The 14,126-nt window shown below is 45.1% G+C and overlaps 1 protein-coding gene across 1 annotated transcript in view; it reads left to right on the top strand.

The window, feature by feature from the left end:
* Nucleotides 1–9,942, top strand: part of LOC147114905 (inositol monophosphatase 3-like) — a 54,854-nt gene extending 44,912 nt beyond the window's left edge. Inside the window, exon 6 of the mRNA XM_085992980.1 lies at nucleotides 9,250–9,942. The gene's annotated coding sequence lies outside the window, so the exon portion shown is untranslated. The remainder of the gene's footprint in view (nucleotides 1–9,249) is intronic.
* Nucleotides 9,943–14,126: the final 4,184 nt, after the last annotated feature.

Genomic DNA, 14,126 nt, shown 5'->3' with positions numbered 1-14,126 from the left:
TTGTCCTATTTCAATAGCCAGAATTCTTTCATAACTATTTCATAGTTAAGTTTCTAAATTTCCAAACCCAGTTTGTCATGTTCCAAAAAATTTATAAGGTAGAGTTCCTTATAAGATAGTCTTCTGGGTTAACCACTGTCTTATCTCAATGAGGCCAGAATTCTTTCAGAAGGTAGGATTTCCAAATCCAGCTTGCCATGCCTTTTTATAAAAAAAAAAAAAAAAGTTATATTGGCCCAGAAATTCAGGTCTCCACAGGTGAGTACGCACGGGGTACTCACGCGTAGGCCCAATGGAAGTGCCGGTTTACTGCATGCACAGGAAACCGGCACTTCCGATCCCCTGAAAGAAGGGGTTCAGAGTTCGAACGCGTGCGCATCGAACTTTGTTTTTTTTTGCAGGTTTTCCCCGGAGAGTAAGTCTCCAGGAGTTACACATTTAAAAAGCAGGCGTAAGGCCTGCTTTTTACAAGGTAAGTGGTGAATTAATTAAAATTAACATTTTTTACACAGGTTTATTATTTTTAAATACTTTAAAGCAAGGTAAGTTTATTTTTAGCCCCGTTAGAAATTTAAAAAAAATTTTCAACAATTTAAATTATTGTTTAAAATAGTTATTTCATGTAATTTATAGTTTAAAAAAGTGATTTAAAAAAAAAAAAAATTATTTGAAGATTTAGTGCTGTTTTGGGGCCATAGTATTTATAAGTTTTGACAGCTCTTCCTGTCAATTTTATGAATGGAGCATTCCCTGCTCCGATTGGCTCCCCATGGCCCTCGTGATCCCAGGGGACACATCGAATTAACTGCGCCCCTGGGATACGCAAGCACTGCGCGCCGGCAGCTGGAGCAGGCCCAGGATTGGAATTCCACGGGGGCCCACAGCTCAACGGCCGGCGCGCTAGGTAAGTGCAGGTCGGGTGCTTGCACCCGCAGGAAGCCACCGACCCAAATTTCTGGGCCATAGTGTATTTTTCTAAAAAGGCTATAGGGTATTTACCTTGTATAGTATATTTTTCTAAAAAGGTGATATAGTAAGGTTCCTTCACAAGAGGAGGTTACAGAAAAATGGAGAATGAGCTGATGGAGGGATTTAAACACCAAGATGAGAATTTAAATTTGAGGCACGGGGCCAAAGTAGGTCAGTGAGGACAGATGCAATTAGTGATTGTGACAATGTGGGATAGGATATGGGATGCAGAGTATTGGACGAGCTGATGTTTATGAATTTCATCCAGGAAAGCACTGAAGTAATCAAGTTTGGAGGTGCCAAATGCACAAAGTTTCAGCAGCAGGTGGGATGAAGTAGGAGTGATTTTAAGTAGGTGGGCATAGATGGGCTTTGTGGTAGAGAGTGTATGAGATTAGAAGCTCCGCTCGGTTGAACAGGCGCAAAGGTTGCAAACAGTCTAGTTCAGCCTGAGACTGGCTAGGGAGGGGGAGGTAGTATCAGTTGCAAGGATACAAAATTTTTGGTGGGGCAGTACACTCTGGCCCCGATATTTACCGGGGTGGGGAGGGGGTTGTCGTAGCGGCTGGGAAATGTGGGTAAACCAGAGGTCCTGCTGAATTTAATGGCAGGACATCATTTAAAAAAAAATCTCCATTTCCTGGCTGACAGACAGCCACATTGAGAGGGTAAATTCCTGCAGGGTTCTCCTGCTTTGAAGAGCCCTGAAATCTCAGGAAAACTGCATAAATTACCTTTTTTTAAAAAAAAACTAGAGTAAATACGCTATGCTTTAAAGCACTACACTTAAAACTAATTTTTCCCCAAAAACCTGTGGTTTGGGTGAGGGGAATGGTCAACGTGATACGTGGGTTAATGAAAGATATCCAACGGCCCAGAAATTTGGGTCGGTGGCTTCCTGCGGGTGCAAGCCTCCCACCTGCACTTACCTTACACGCCGGCCGTTGAGCTGTGGGCCCCCGTGGAATTCCGATCCTGGGCCTGCTCCAGCTGCCGGCGCGCAGCGCTTGCGTATCCCAGGGGTGCAGTTAGTTTGACACGTCCCCTGGGATCACGTGGGCCATGGGGAACCAATCGGAGCAGGGAATGCTCCATTCATAAAATTGACAGGAAGAGCTGTCAAAACTTATAAATACTACAGCCCCAAAACAGCACTAAATCTTCAAATAAATTTTTAAAAAACATCACATTTTTAAAATAAACTATAAATTACATGAAACAATTTTTGAAAAAAATAATTTTATTTTCTAACGGGGCTAAAAATAAACTTACCTTGCTTTAAAGTATTTGAAAATAATGGCCCAGAAATTCGGGTTGGGGGCTTCCTGCGGGTGCAAGCCCCCGACCTACACTTACCGCGCCGGCAGTTGAGCTCTGGGCCTGCGTGGAATTCCTCTCCGGGGCCTGGCCCAGAGGCCGGCGCGCTGTGCTTGCGTGTCCCAGGGACGTAGTTAGTGCGATGCATCCCCTGGGATCATGTGAGCCATGAGCAGCCAATCGGAGGAGGGAAAAGCCCATTCATAAGATTGACAGAAAGACCTGTCAAAACGTGTGAATGCTGAGGGCCCAAAACAGTAGTTAACCTTCAAATAATTTTTTTTTTAAATCACACTTTTTAAATAAACTATAATTACATTAAATAACTATTTTAAACAATAATTTAAATTTTTGAAAAAAATAATTTAAAAAAAAAAAGGGGCTAAAAATAAACTTACCTTGCTTTAAAGTATTTAAAAATAATAAACCTGTGGAAAAAATGTTTTAGTTTTAATTAATTGACCACTTGCCTTTTAAAATGCAGTCCTTACGCCTGGTTTTTACATTTCTAAAATCTAAAGACTTACGTTTTTTTTACAGGTTTTTCCCATGAGAATAAGTTCAAAGCGCACGCGTAGACTCCCGCGCGCACGTGTTCGACCTCTGAACCCCTTCGTTCAGAGGATCGGAAGTGCCGGTTTCCCGCGCATGTGTAGTGCATGCAAGAAACCGGCACTTCCATCGGGTCCACGCGTGAGTACCCCGTGCGTACTCACGCGTTGGACCCGAATTTCTGGGCCATTCTGCAAAATTCAGGGGTGTAGCATTGGCCGTTAAAGCCAGGTTTCTTGAAAAGCCTCACTTCGGCCCACTTCCGGTATGGAACACGACAATCACCAGTTGGGAGAGGTTGTTAGCTCTGCCATTGCCTGTGCTCGCCTTTCGCATGTAAATATGCAGATCATGACCTCAATTGGCATGCAATGCCTGAACTAACGCACGACTGCAATTTTGGACGTCGCTGCCCTCCAAAGCACTACAGCAGTACTGCAGATATCCTGCCAGCACTTCTTAAAGGGACACACACATCTTTCAAGTAAGTTTTGGTTTCAGCTTCTGGGTTTTTTTTACATTTTATTGGAGCAGTGGCTTGGTATAACACATTTAAAAAGTTGTTTAATGTGCAAGGAGTGTTGCCAGACGCTAGCAAGGCTTTGGATGTTAAAGGAAAGCCTCTGAGAACCCTACTTGCTCACAGTCCTGGGTGCTGTAGTTGTTGTTCCCCCTTGGGCTGCAACATCACATGGAGATGAAGCAGAGATAGCAAAGGGGACAAGCTGCTCACAGAGGGAAGAGGAGGAAGTGGAAGGAAGGAGGCAGCCCCACCCAGCCCCTTTCTGGCCAGGATATCTGGGATCAAATCATCCGCCTGCAGAACCACTGAACACAACTCCAATTCCCCTTTCAACATTAGTCCCACACCTTACCTTCCTTCTGTTGCTGACTATTACAGCATCCTCTTGACCACAATGCTGAAATAAAAGCCACCACAAAGCAAGCTTTCCAATCTAACTTTATCCATATAGGCATCCAATATTACCCTTGGGCATTTTCTTAGTGACTGTCTTGTGTGTGTTATTGCCTATCCTAGTGATGTTACACAGTGCTTCCCCAATTGCTGGTGGAAGGCTGCAGATGGCCTTGCAGGATGACATTGAAGAGCTGGTGGCCGAGAGTAAAATTGTGTCACGGTGTTTCTTCACTCCCCTCTCCCTCTTCTTGGTCAACCACTGGCTGGGCAGGCTGGATTTCTTAAGTGCCTGAAATGAGGAAGGCACAAGTTTACCGTTTAAGGTTCTGGTGAGGGGAGGTGCATGCTTGCACCATGTGTAGCCTGTACATCAGAAGAGATTGTGGGATGAGTGGGAAGTGAGAAGGAGGATAATGGTATGAGGATACCAGCATCTTGTATTCTTTCAGTCACTGGCCAAGGGCTCAGCCATGCCCCTTCCAAGAATGGCCAGCACTGTCTCCACTAAGGGGGTGAGAGAAAGCTAGGAATGTGAGGTGTGCCACATGTTTGGTAGACATTGTTGGTAGGTGAGTGATGGGGATGGTCATGCATTGTGCATTGTGCAATGTGTGAGGCTTGTGGTGCAGTTGGTAGGAGATGACTTTTGAAGATGCATTCACTGACCTTGACCACTGGTCTGAGGTCATGAAATGTCTTTGGGCACTAGAGCCAGGTCCTGGGGGTGACATTGTTGCCAACGATGGCCTTGACATTGTGGTCCCATATCATTCTTTCTGGAGGACCTCTCTTCCAGTGTTGATCCCATGCATAAAGCTGGAGACCCTGGGTGCCCTTTCCCTGGATTGTTGAGCCATTTGTGTTAGTGCTGAAGCACTTTTACCATTTTTTTTGTGCAGAAGACAATTCAGCTTTAAAGCTGCAGACTGCCTAGTTTTGAATGATTTTAATTTTTTTTTTAAGAGGACAGTTCACCTTTTAAGGGCTAGAGACTGCCTTCAAAACTAATAGCCTTGCTCCAGTGACACGACCTTGCGTCTCCTGCTGAGCGCACAGCCTGTCAGGAGCACGATAGTCACTGGGCTGTGTGCTAAAATCATTTAAATTAGCAGGCAGAACCAAATTAACATGCTGCCTGCGCTTTCTAATCGAGCACGAGCAAATCTTGACCCGCGTTGCCCCCGCTTGTTTTCGGGCCTTATCAAATTTCCCGGCTATGTTTCTATGTCCCTACATAATAGCCAGCCAGCATTGCTGGAGATTAATTAAAAGGTAGAAGTAAATTTAAAGAGCCACAGTAGGTACTGCAAATAGCCTTGTAAAATCCTTACTTTTTAAAAAGTTTATTTATTGCCCCAGTTTATTTTGCCATTGACTTCAAAATGTAACTTTTGTGTCTTCTGGTGTGGGGTTTAATTTTTTCATCCCTTCCCCAAACAAGTTCAGTGGGTTTTCCATTGGGAATAACTCTTTGGGTTTTTTTGAGGAGTAGAGGGAGGACAGGCACTTCAAGCAGCACCATTACTCATCTGACTGGTCTCTATATTTTGGACTGGGGGAACAATGTGGTCCTACCTAACAACAACTTGCATTTATATAGCACCTTTAATGTAGTAAAACATCCCAAGGAAATTCACAGAAGTATTATCAAACAAAATTTAACACCGAGCCATATATGGAGGTATTGGGGCAGATGGGTTTTAAGGAGCGTCTAAAAGGAGGAAAGAGAGGTATAGAGGCAAAGGAGGTTTAGGGAGGGAATTCCAGAACTAAGAACCTAGGCAGCAGACGGTATGGCTGCCAATGGTGGAGCGATTAAAATTGGGGATGCTCAAGAGGCCAGAATTGGCAGAGCGTAGAAATCTAGGGGGATTGTAGAGCTGGAGGAGATTAGAGTGTAAGATTTGGATCACCGGTCACACACAGATTACCCAAAGGGTCTTAGGAGTTGTAAGGCATTTTATTAAAGAGTGGTTGTTTAAGTTAAGTACAACACACAATCAAGATAGATATAGTAGACATATGACCATGACAAGCAGCTGGTATCGGTCCCGACTGGACAGATGGCTGGGCATGCACAAACAGCTCTTCCCTTCCCTTTACCGTCTGTGCTAAAAGCTCTTTAGATATCTCTTTTACTCTCTTTTTAGGGGTGGGTCTAGGGTAGATTATCAAAGATAGAGTCAACAACCTTTCTAGCACCCAAACAGCAGATAGTTAGTCTGGAAACAAGGGCACCACCACGGTGCAGAATGTTATAACATCCGCAGGGAACCAAGAACATAGGCAAATTCTAAGCGTCTATCCAGTTATTCTACCACCAGACCGAAGAGACTTTTTTGTCTCAAGTTATTTCTTCCAATTCACGATTTCTTACAAGAGATAGGGAGGGACAATGTTATGGAGGGATTTGAAAACAAAGATGAAAATTTTTTAATCGAGATATTGCTTAACTCGAAGCTAATGTAGGTCAGCAAGCACAGGGGAGATGGGTGAGTGGGAATTGGTGCGAGCTAGGACATGGGCAGCAGAGTTTTGGATGACCTCAAGTCTATGGAGTATAGAATGAGGGAGGCCAGCTAGGAGTGCATTGGTATAGTCAAGTCTACATGTAACAAAGGCATGGATGAGGGTTTCAGCAGCAGATGAGCTGAGGCAAGGGCGCAGATGGGCGATGTTATGAAGGTGGAAATAGGCGGTCTTAGTGATGACGTGGATATGAGGTAGGAAGCTTAACTTGGGGTCAAATATAACACCAAGGTTGCAAACACTGATTCAGCCTCAGACAGTTGCCAGGGAAAGGGATGGAGTCGGTGGCAAGGGAATGGAGTTTGTGGTGTGGACTGAAAACATTCTGAAGGGGGAGGGAAAACAGTCAAGAGGTCGTGGTTCACATTGGTACCAACGACATAGGTAAAAAGAGGGATGAGGTCCTGCAACAAGAATTTAGGGAGCTAGGTAGCAGATTAAAAAGCAGGACCTCAAAGGTTGTAAGCTCTGGATTACTCCCGGTGCCACGTGCTAGTGAGTATAGGAATAGGAGGATAGAGCAGATGAATGCGTGGCTAAAGAGTTGGTGCAGGAGGGAGGGCTTTCATTTCCTGGATCACTGGGTCTGTTTCTGGGGAAGATGGACATGTACAAGTCGGACAGGTTGCACCTGAACCGGAACGGGACCAACATCCTTGCGGGGAGGTTTGCTGGGGGGGGGGGGTAAACTAACTTGGCAGGGGGATGGGATACAGAGTGGAGCTATAGTAGGGGGTGATGCACAGTCAAATATAGAGGAAAGAACAAGTCAGTCTGGAAGGCAGAGCAAATATGTAACTGCACAAGGGAGTATGGCAAGGCTGGATGGCATTTATTTTAATGCAAAGAGCCTTGTGAGTAAGGTAGATGAATTGAAGGCGTTGATGAACACATGGGAATATGATGTTGATATCACAGAAACATGGTTGAGGGTGGGGCAGGACTGGCAGCTCAATATTCCAGGGTATAGAATCTTCAGGATAGACAGAGGGGGGTGTAAAAGAGGAGGGGGTGTTGCAATATTAATCAAGGAGTCAATTACTGCTGTAAGGAGAGATGATATCTTAGCAGGGGTGGAACTTAAAAACAAAAAGGGGGCAAGCACTTTGCTGGGAGTGTACTTTGGCCCCCAAACAGTCAGGGGGAGATAGAGGAACAGATATGTAGGCAAATCTGAGAAGTGTAGAAATAATAGGGTAATAATAGTAGGGGATTTCAACTTTCCCAATATTAACTGAGATATTCAGAGTGTGAAAGGCTTAGAGGGTGCAGAATTCTTAAAGTGCATCCAGGAGAGCTTTTTGATCCAGCATGTAGAAAGTCCTACAAGAGAGGAGGTGGTACTGGACCTAATTCTAGGGAATGTAACCGGGCAAGTGGTAGAAGTGTCAGTAGGAGAGTATTTTGGTGACAGTGACCATAATTCGGTGAGATTTAAGGTAGTCATGGACCAGAAATAAAGGTTCTAAATTGGGGGAAGGCTGCTTTTAATATGATAAGGCAGGATCTGGCCAAAGTGGACTGGGATTAGCTACTTGTAGGAAAATCCACATCAGAGCAGTGGGAGTCATTCAGAAAGGAAATAGAGAGAGTACAGTGCCAACATGTTCCCGTAAAGGTCAAGGGTGGGACCAACAAGTCCAGGGAACCCTGGATGTCAAGGGATATACAAGAATGGATCAGGAAAAAAGGGAGGCTTTTGGCAGATACAAAGGACTAAAAACAGTGGAAGCCCTAGAGCAGTATAGAAAGTGCAGGGGGGTACTTAAAAAACAAATTAGGAGAGCGAAGAGGGGGCATGAAAAAAAATTGCCGGGCAAAATAAAGGAAAATCCCAAGGTGTTTTATAAGTATATTAAGGGCAAGAGGATAACCAGGGAAAGAGTAGGGTCCATTAGGGACCAAAGTGGCAATCTGAGTGTAAAGCCAGAAGATGTAGGTGAGGTTTTAAATGAATATTTTGCATCTGTGTTCACTATGGAGAAGGATAATGTAGGCATAGAAATCAGGCAGGGGGATTGTGATATACTTGAAAAAATTAGCATTGAGAAGGAGGAGGGACTAGCGGTTTTAGCAGGCTTAAAAGTGGATAAATCCACAGGCCCAGATGAGATGTATCGCAGGCTGCTGTGTGAGGCAAGGCAGGAGATTGCAGGGGATCTGACACACATTTTCAGAACCTCTCTGGCCAAAGGGGAGGTGCCAGAGGACTGGAAGACAGCTAACGTAGTGCCATTATTCAAGAAAGGTAGTGGGGATAAACCAGGGAATTACAGGCCAGTGAGCCTAACATCAGTGGTAGGGAAATTATTGGAAACAATTCTGAGGGACAGAATTAGTCTTCACTTGGAGAGGCAAGGATTAATCAAGGATAGTCTGCATTGCTTTGTCAGGGGGAGATCATGTCTAACCAATTTGATTGAATTTTTCGAGGGGGTGACTAGGTGTGTGGGTAGTGCAGTTGATGTAGTCTACCTGGACTTCAGTAAGGCTTTTGACAAAGTCCCACATGGGAGACTGGTCAAGAAAGTAAGAGCCCATGGGATCCAGGGCAATTTGGCACATTGGATCCAAAACACGATTAAAATCACTAAGGAGATGGTACTCGGTAAAATAATGGGACTGAAGGCGGATAAATCCCCCGGACCTGATGGCCTACATCCTAGGGTCTTGAGAGAAGTGGCGGTAGGGATTGCGGATGCATTGGTGATTATTTTCCAAAACTCCCTGGACTCAGGAAAGGTCCCGGCAGATTGGAAAACTGCTGATGTAACACCCTTATTTAAGAAGGGAAGTAGACAAAAAGCTGGAAACTATAGACCAGTTAGCCTAACATCTGTAGTTGGCAAAATGTTGGAGTCCATTATTAAGGAAACAGTAAGAGAGCATTTGGATAAACAATTTAATGTACATGGTACATACTCATGTGACTCGGCCAACATTGTCTACCTCATACGTTGCAGGAAAGGATGCCCCGGAGCATGGTACATCGGCAAGACCATACAGACACTGCGACAACGGATGAACGGATACCTCGCAACAATCGCCAGGCAGGAGTGTTCCCTCCCAGTCGGGGAACAGTTCAGCAGTCAAGGACATTCAGCCTCCGATCTTCAGGTAAGCATTCTCCAAGGCGGCCTTCGAGACACACGACAATGCAAAATCGTCGAGCAGAAACTGATAGCCAAGTTCTGCACCCATGAGGACGGCCTCAACCGGGATCTTGGGTTCATGTCACGCTACATGTAACCCCACCTGACGTAGGGTCATCCAGACTCGAGTCGTTGTTGGCTTGTTCTCTCTACACCGATGCGGCCGGACCTGCTGTGATTTCCAGCAAAAAAATGTTTTTTGTCTTTTTTTGTTTTTCATACAGACCCCAGCATCTGCAACATTTGAACCCTTGTGACCCCACCTCATTGTTCTTTGATGTAATGTTTTCCTGACTGACCTGCTTGGACACCATTCACACCTTTGATTGCTGTGATTATCTCTCTGCCGAGGTGTGATAAATGGCAGATGGAAAGATTACCTGTAAACATCTGACATCATTCTCTGACTATATAAGCTGTGTCTTTATGCATTTCTCCACTTCACCTGATGAAGGAGCAGCGCTCCGAAAGCTTGTGGTTTCAAATAAAGCTGTTGGACTATAACCTGGTGTTGTGTGACTTCTTACATTTGTCCACCCCAGTCCAACACCGGCATCTCCACACCATAATTTAATAGGACAGAGTCAGCATGGTTTTATGAAGGGGAAGTCATCTTTGACAAATTTGCTCGAATTCTTTGTGGACGTAACATACAGGGTGGATAAAGGGGAACTGGTGGATGTAGTGTATTTGGACTTCCAAAAGGCATTTGACAAGGTTCCACACAAAAGATTACTGATCAAGATAAGAAATCACGGGATTGGGGGTAATATACTGGCATGGGTGGAAGATTGTTTTCTGTTAGATAGCCAAAGAGTTGGGATAAATGGTTCGTTCTCGGGCTGGCAATCAGTAACTAGTGGTGTTCCGCAGGGGTCAGTGCTGGGACCCCAACTCTTTACAATCTATATTAACGGTTTGGAGGAAGGGACCGAGTGCAACATATCCAAGTTTGCCGACGATACAAAGATGGGAGGGAAAGCAGTGAGTGAGGAGGACATAAAAAAAACCTGCAAAAGGACATAGACAGGCTAAGTGAGTGGGCAGAGATTTGGCAGATGGAATATAATATTGGAAAGTGTGAGGTTATGCACTTTGGCAGAAAAAATCAAAGAGCAAGTTATTATCTAAATGGAGAGAAACTGCAAAGTGCTACAGTACAAAGGGATCTGGGGGTCCTGGTGCATGAAACACAAAAAGTTAGTATGCAGGTGCAGCAGGTGTTTAGGAAGGCCAATGGAATCTTGGCTTTTATTGCAAGGGGGATGGAGTATAAAAACAGGGAAGTCTTGCTGCAGTTATACAGGGTATTGGTGAGGCCACACCTGGAATACTGCGTGCAGTTTTGGTTTCCATATTTAAGAAAAGATATACTTGCTCTCGAGGCGGTTCAGAGAAGGTTCACTTGGTTGATTGCGGAGATGAGGCAGCTGACGTATGAGGAAAGGTTGAGTAGGTTGGGCCTCTATTCATTGGAGTTCAGAAGAATGAGAGACGATTTTATCGAAACATATAAGATTGTGAGGGGGCTTGATCGGGTAGATGCGGTGAGGATGTTTCCACTGATGGGTGAGACTAGAACTAGGGGGCATAATCTTAGAATAAGGGGCTGCCCTTTCAAAACTGATGAGGAGAAACTTCTTCACTCAGAGGGTAGTAAATCTATGGAATTTGCTACCCCAGATAGCTGTGGAAGTTGCAACATTAAATAAATTTAAAACGGAGATAGACAGTTTCCTAGCAGATAAGGGAATTAGGGGTTACGGGGAGAGGGCAGGGAAGTGGACGTGAGTCTAGATTCGGATCAGCCATGATCCTATTGAATGGCGGAGCAGGCCCGAGGGGCCATATGACGACCTACTGCTCCTACTTCTTATGTTCTTATGTTTATCAGTGTACATGTGGAAAATGATGCTGTGTCATCGGATGATGTCGCTGAGTGGCAACATGTAGATGAGAAATAGGAGTGGGCCAAGGATAGATCCTTGGGGGACACTAGACGTAACGGTGCAGGAGTGGGAAGAGAAGCCATTGCATGTGATTCGTTGGCTACAACTGGAAAGATAAGAATGGAACCAGGTGAGTGCAGTCCCATCCAGTTGGACGACTGTGGAGAGGTGTTGAAGCAGAATTGTGTAGTCAACTTTGTCAAAGGCTGCAGACTGGTCGAGGAGGGATAGTTTACCTTTGTCACAGTCAACTAGGATGTCATTTTTGACTTTGGTAAGAGCTGTTTGAATACTGTGGAAGGGACAGAAACAAGATTGGAGGGATTCAATGAAGTTCCGGGAAAGATGGGCACAGATTTGAAAGGCGACAACACGTTCAAGGACTTTGGAGAGAAAAGGGAGGTTTGAGATGCGGCGATAGTTTGCAAGGACATCTTGGATGATCTCGATGATCTTAGAATAGTGGGCAATTTTAGCGATGGAGAGCAGGATCCAATAATACTTTGTGATCCAACCATATCTAGTGATGGATGGTTAAGCCAGTTGTCCACCAATGACATTCAAATCTGCATCCCTTGGACTTAAGGCAGCGGAGTTGATGGATATACAGGGAAAATGACTAGAGTGAGAGAATGTAATGGTTTTAATGGGGACAAGACCATCAAAGGTGGTGGAGAGGGTGTGATTTAGCAGATCAGTAGCTGCAGAAATGTCATGAATAATTGTAGACCAAAGGCTAGCTAGTTGGGAATTTGAAAGTGCAATGGTAAGGGATTTGAGGGAAAAACATTTCCAGGGGCGGACACAGCAAGAAGTGGGATTGGGAGGAGAAGGGGAATTTGCGTAGAGAGGGATATAAGGAAATGATCAGAGATTGCCTTATCAGTGATAGTTGTGGTGGGAGTGACGAGGCCACGTGAGCTGACAAGATCGAGAGGGTGGCCGTGTATATGGGTAGGAGCGTTTATATGGGAGGGAAAGATGAAGGGAGGAAAGGAGGGTAGTAAACTCAGAGGAGAGGGAGCAAGATGAGTTGATGTGGATGTTGAAATCACCAAGGATGCGAAGTCACTCAGTGCAGAGACAGAGGGAGGAAAGCAGAGAAGATACCTCAGTGAGAAACTTGGGTGGGCGATACAAAACAAGGATTTTAAAAGAGAGACATGAGGGGTGGAACAAGGTGAGAAGCTCAACGGAGGAGAAGTTGCCAGAGGAATAGGCAGACAGAACAAAAGTAGTGATTTAGAGATAAGGGCTACACCACCACCGTGGTGGTTTGAGCGGGGCAAATGCTGGAAAGTATAGCCAGGCAGGGAAGCTTTATTAAGGGGAAAGGTGTCATCACCCCTCAACCATGTCTCCATCAAGGCCATGTTGTCAATATGATCATCCACAATAAGCTCATGGATGGCAAGGCCCTTATTCATAAGTGAACGTACATTTTGAAGGGAAATGCAGAGGGGCGATGTCAGCCGATCCATTGGCAGGGTCCAAAGGGTTAGAGCTGGGAGGGACCAGAAGGAGGTTGACAAGATTAGCCCCATAAATTTTTCTTACCTAAAGCTGACATAGGAGCACTGTTTGCTGAGGCTGCCTTCACAAGGGAAACCATCAATGAATAATACCACAAGCTAACACCTGAGCTCCATGGTAATTTGAGGTTGCCTCTGGAGACATCAGTAGCCTTAGTCAATCAGCAAATCTGTCCATCACCTTCCTATGGACAGCCAGTGACAGCATGTCAAGCCACTGCAATTTTCCTGAGTGTCAGAATTCTCCACAGTGCAAGGTGTCCTAGATAGGCCCATGAGACCATACGTGGTCCTTTAATCAGTTCTATCATCTACTTGAACAGGAAAAGATTCCACTTGCTCAATATCCAGCTTGTTTATGATCAGTATCATTGCATCATGCAAGTAAATGCTTGCTTTCCCAGGACAGCAGATGAGCACCACATCAGCAGATGTATTCTGCTACTAGAGTATCATAGACCACAACATTGCAATTCTGACGGCATGCTTCAAGAGCTTGTAATGGTCTGGGTAGGCTCTGCAATATAAACTGAGTGGACTTGAACAGAGTGCTTTGGTTGGGAATTTGGAAAGAGTGGGAATTCGGAGGAGAGGGAAGGAGTTGTTGATTTTTGCCTACACTACTTGTAGTGCTTTGTGTTGCAAGTAGATATTTAATGTCAGTACCCTTAACTTAATCTAGATCAAGTAAGTAGTCAGGAAACTACACTGTAAACTAAGTTACCTAATCGCAAATTTAATTAAATAAAACAAGGTCATATAGGGATGGCAGTGCAGGTGGTGTGCCGCAGCTGCGGCATGTGGGAGTTTGTGGAGAGCATTGTGATCCCGGACAACCACGTTTGCAGTAAATGCCTGCATCTTGAGGAGCTTCAGCTCAGAGTTTTTGAGCTGGAGTCTGAGGTGCAGATTTGCGGGGCATCAGGGATGAGGAGAGTTACCTGGACACTTTGACCCAGGAGGCAGTCACACACCTTAGGTTAGGTAGTGGTACAGGTCTGGTTAGTGGTCAGGGACAGGAGGGTGTGACTGCAACTCCGGCAGGTAAGGGGATCCCAGGTGCAGTGCTGGAGGAGCCTCAGCTTTTGCTCTTGTCCAACAGGTATGAGGTTCTTGCTGCCTGTGTGGTTGAGGGAAAAGTCTGTAGGATGGATGAGTAGGCTGACCATGGCACCATGGTGCAGGAGGCCATTCAAATGGGGGGAGT

Source organism: Somniosus microcephalus, chromosome 7 (assembly GCF_052327205.1).
Source record: "Somniosus microcephalus isolate GS21.2 chromosome 7, FLI_Smic_1.0, whole genome shotgun sequence".
Taxonomy (NCBI): Eukaryota; Metazoa; Chordata; class Chondrichthyes; order Squaliformes; family Somniosidae; genus Somniosus; species Somniosus microcephalus.
Note: the sequence above shows the minus strand (reverse complement) of the source record. Positions and strands in the feature narration are given on the sequence as shown.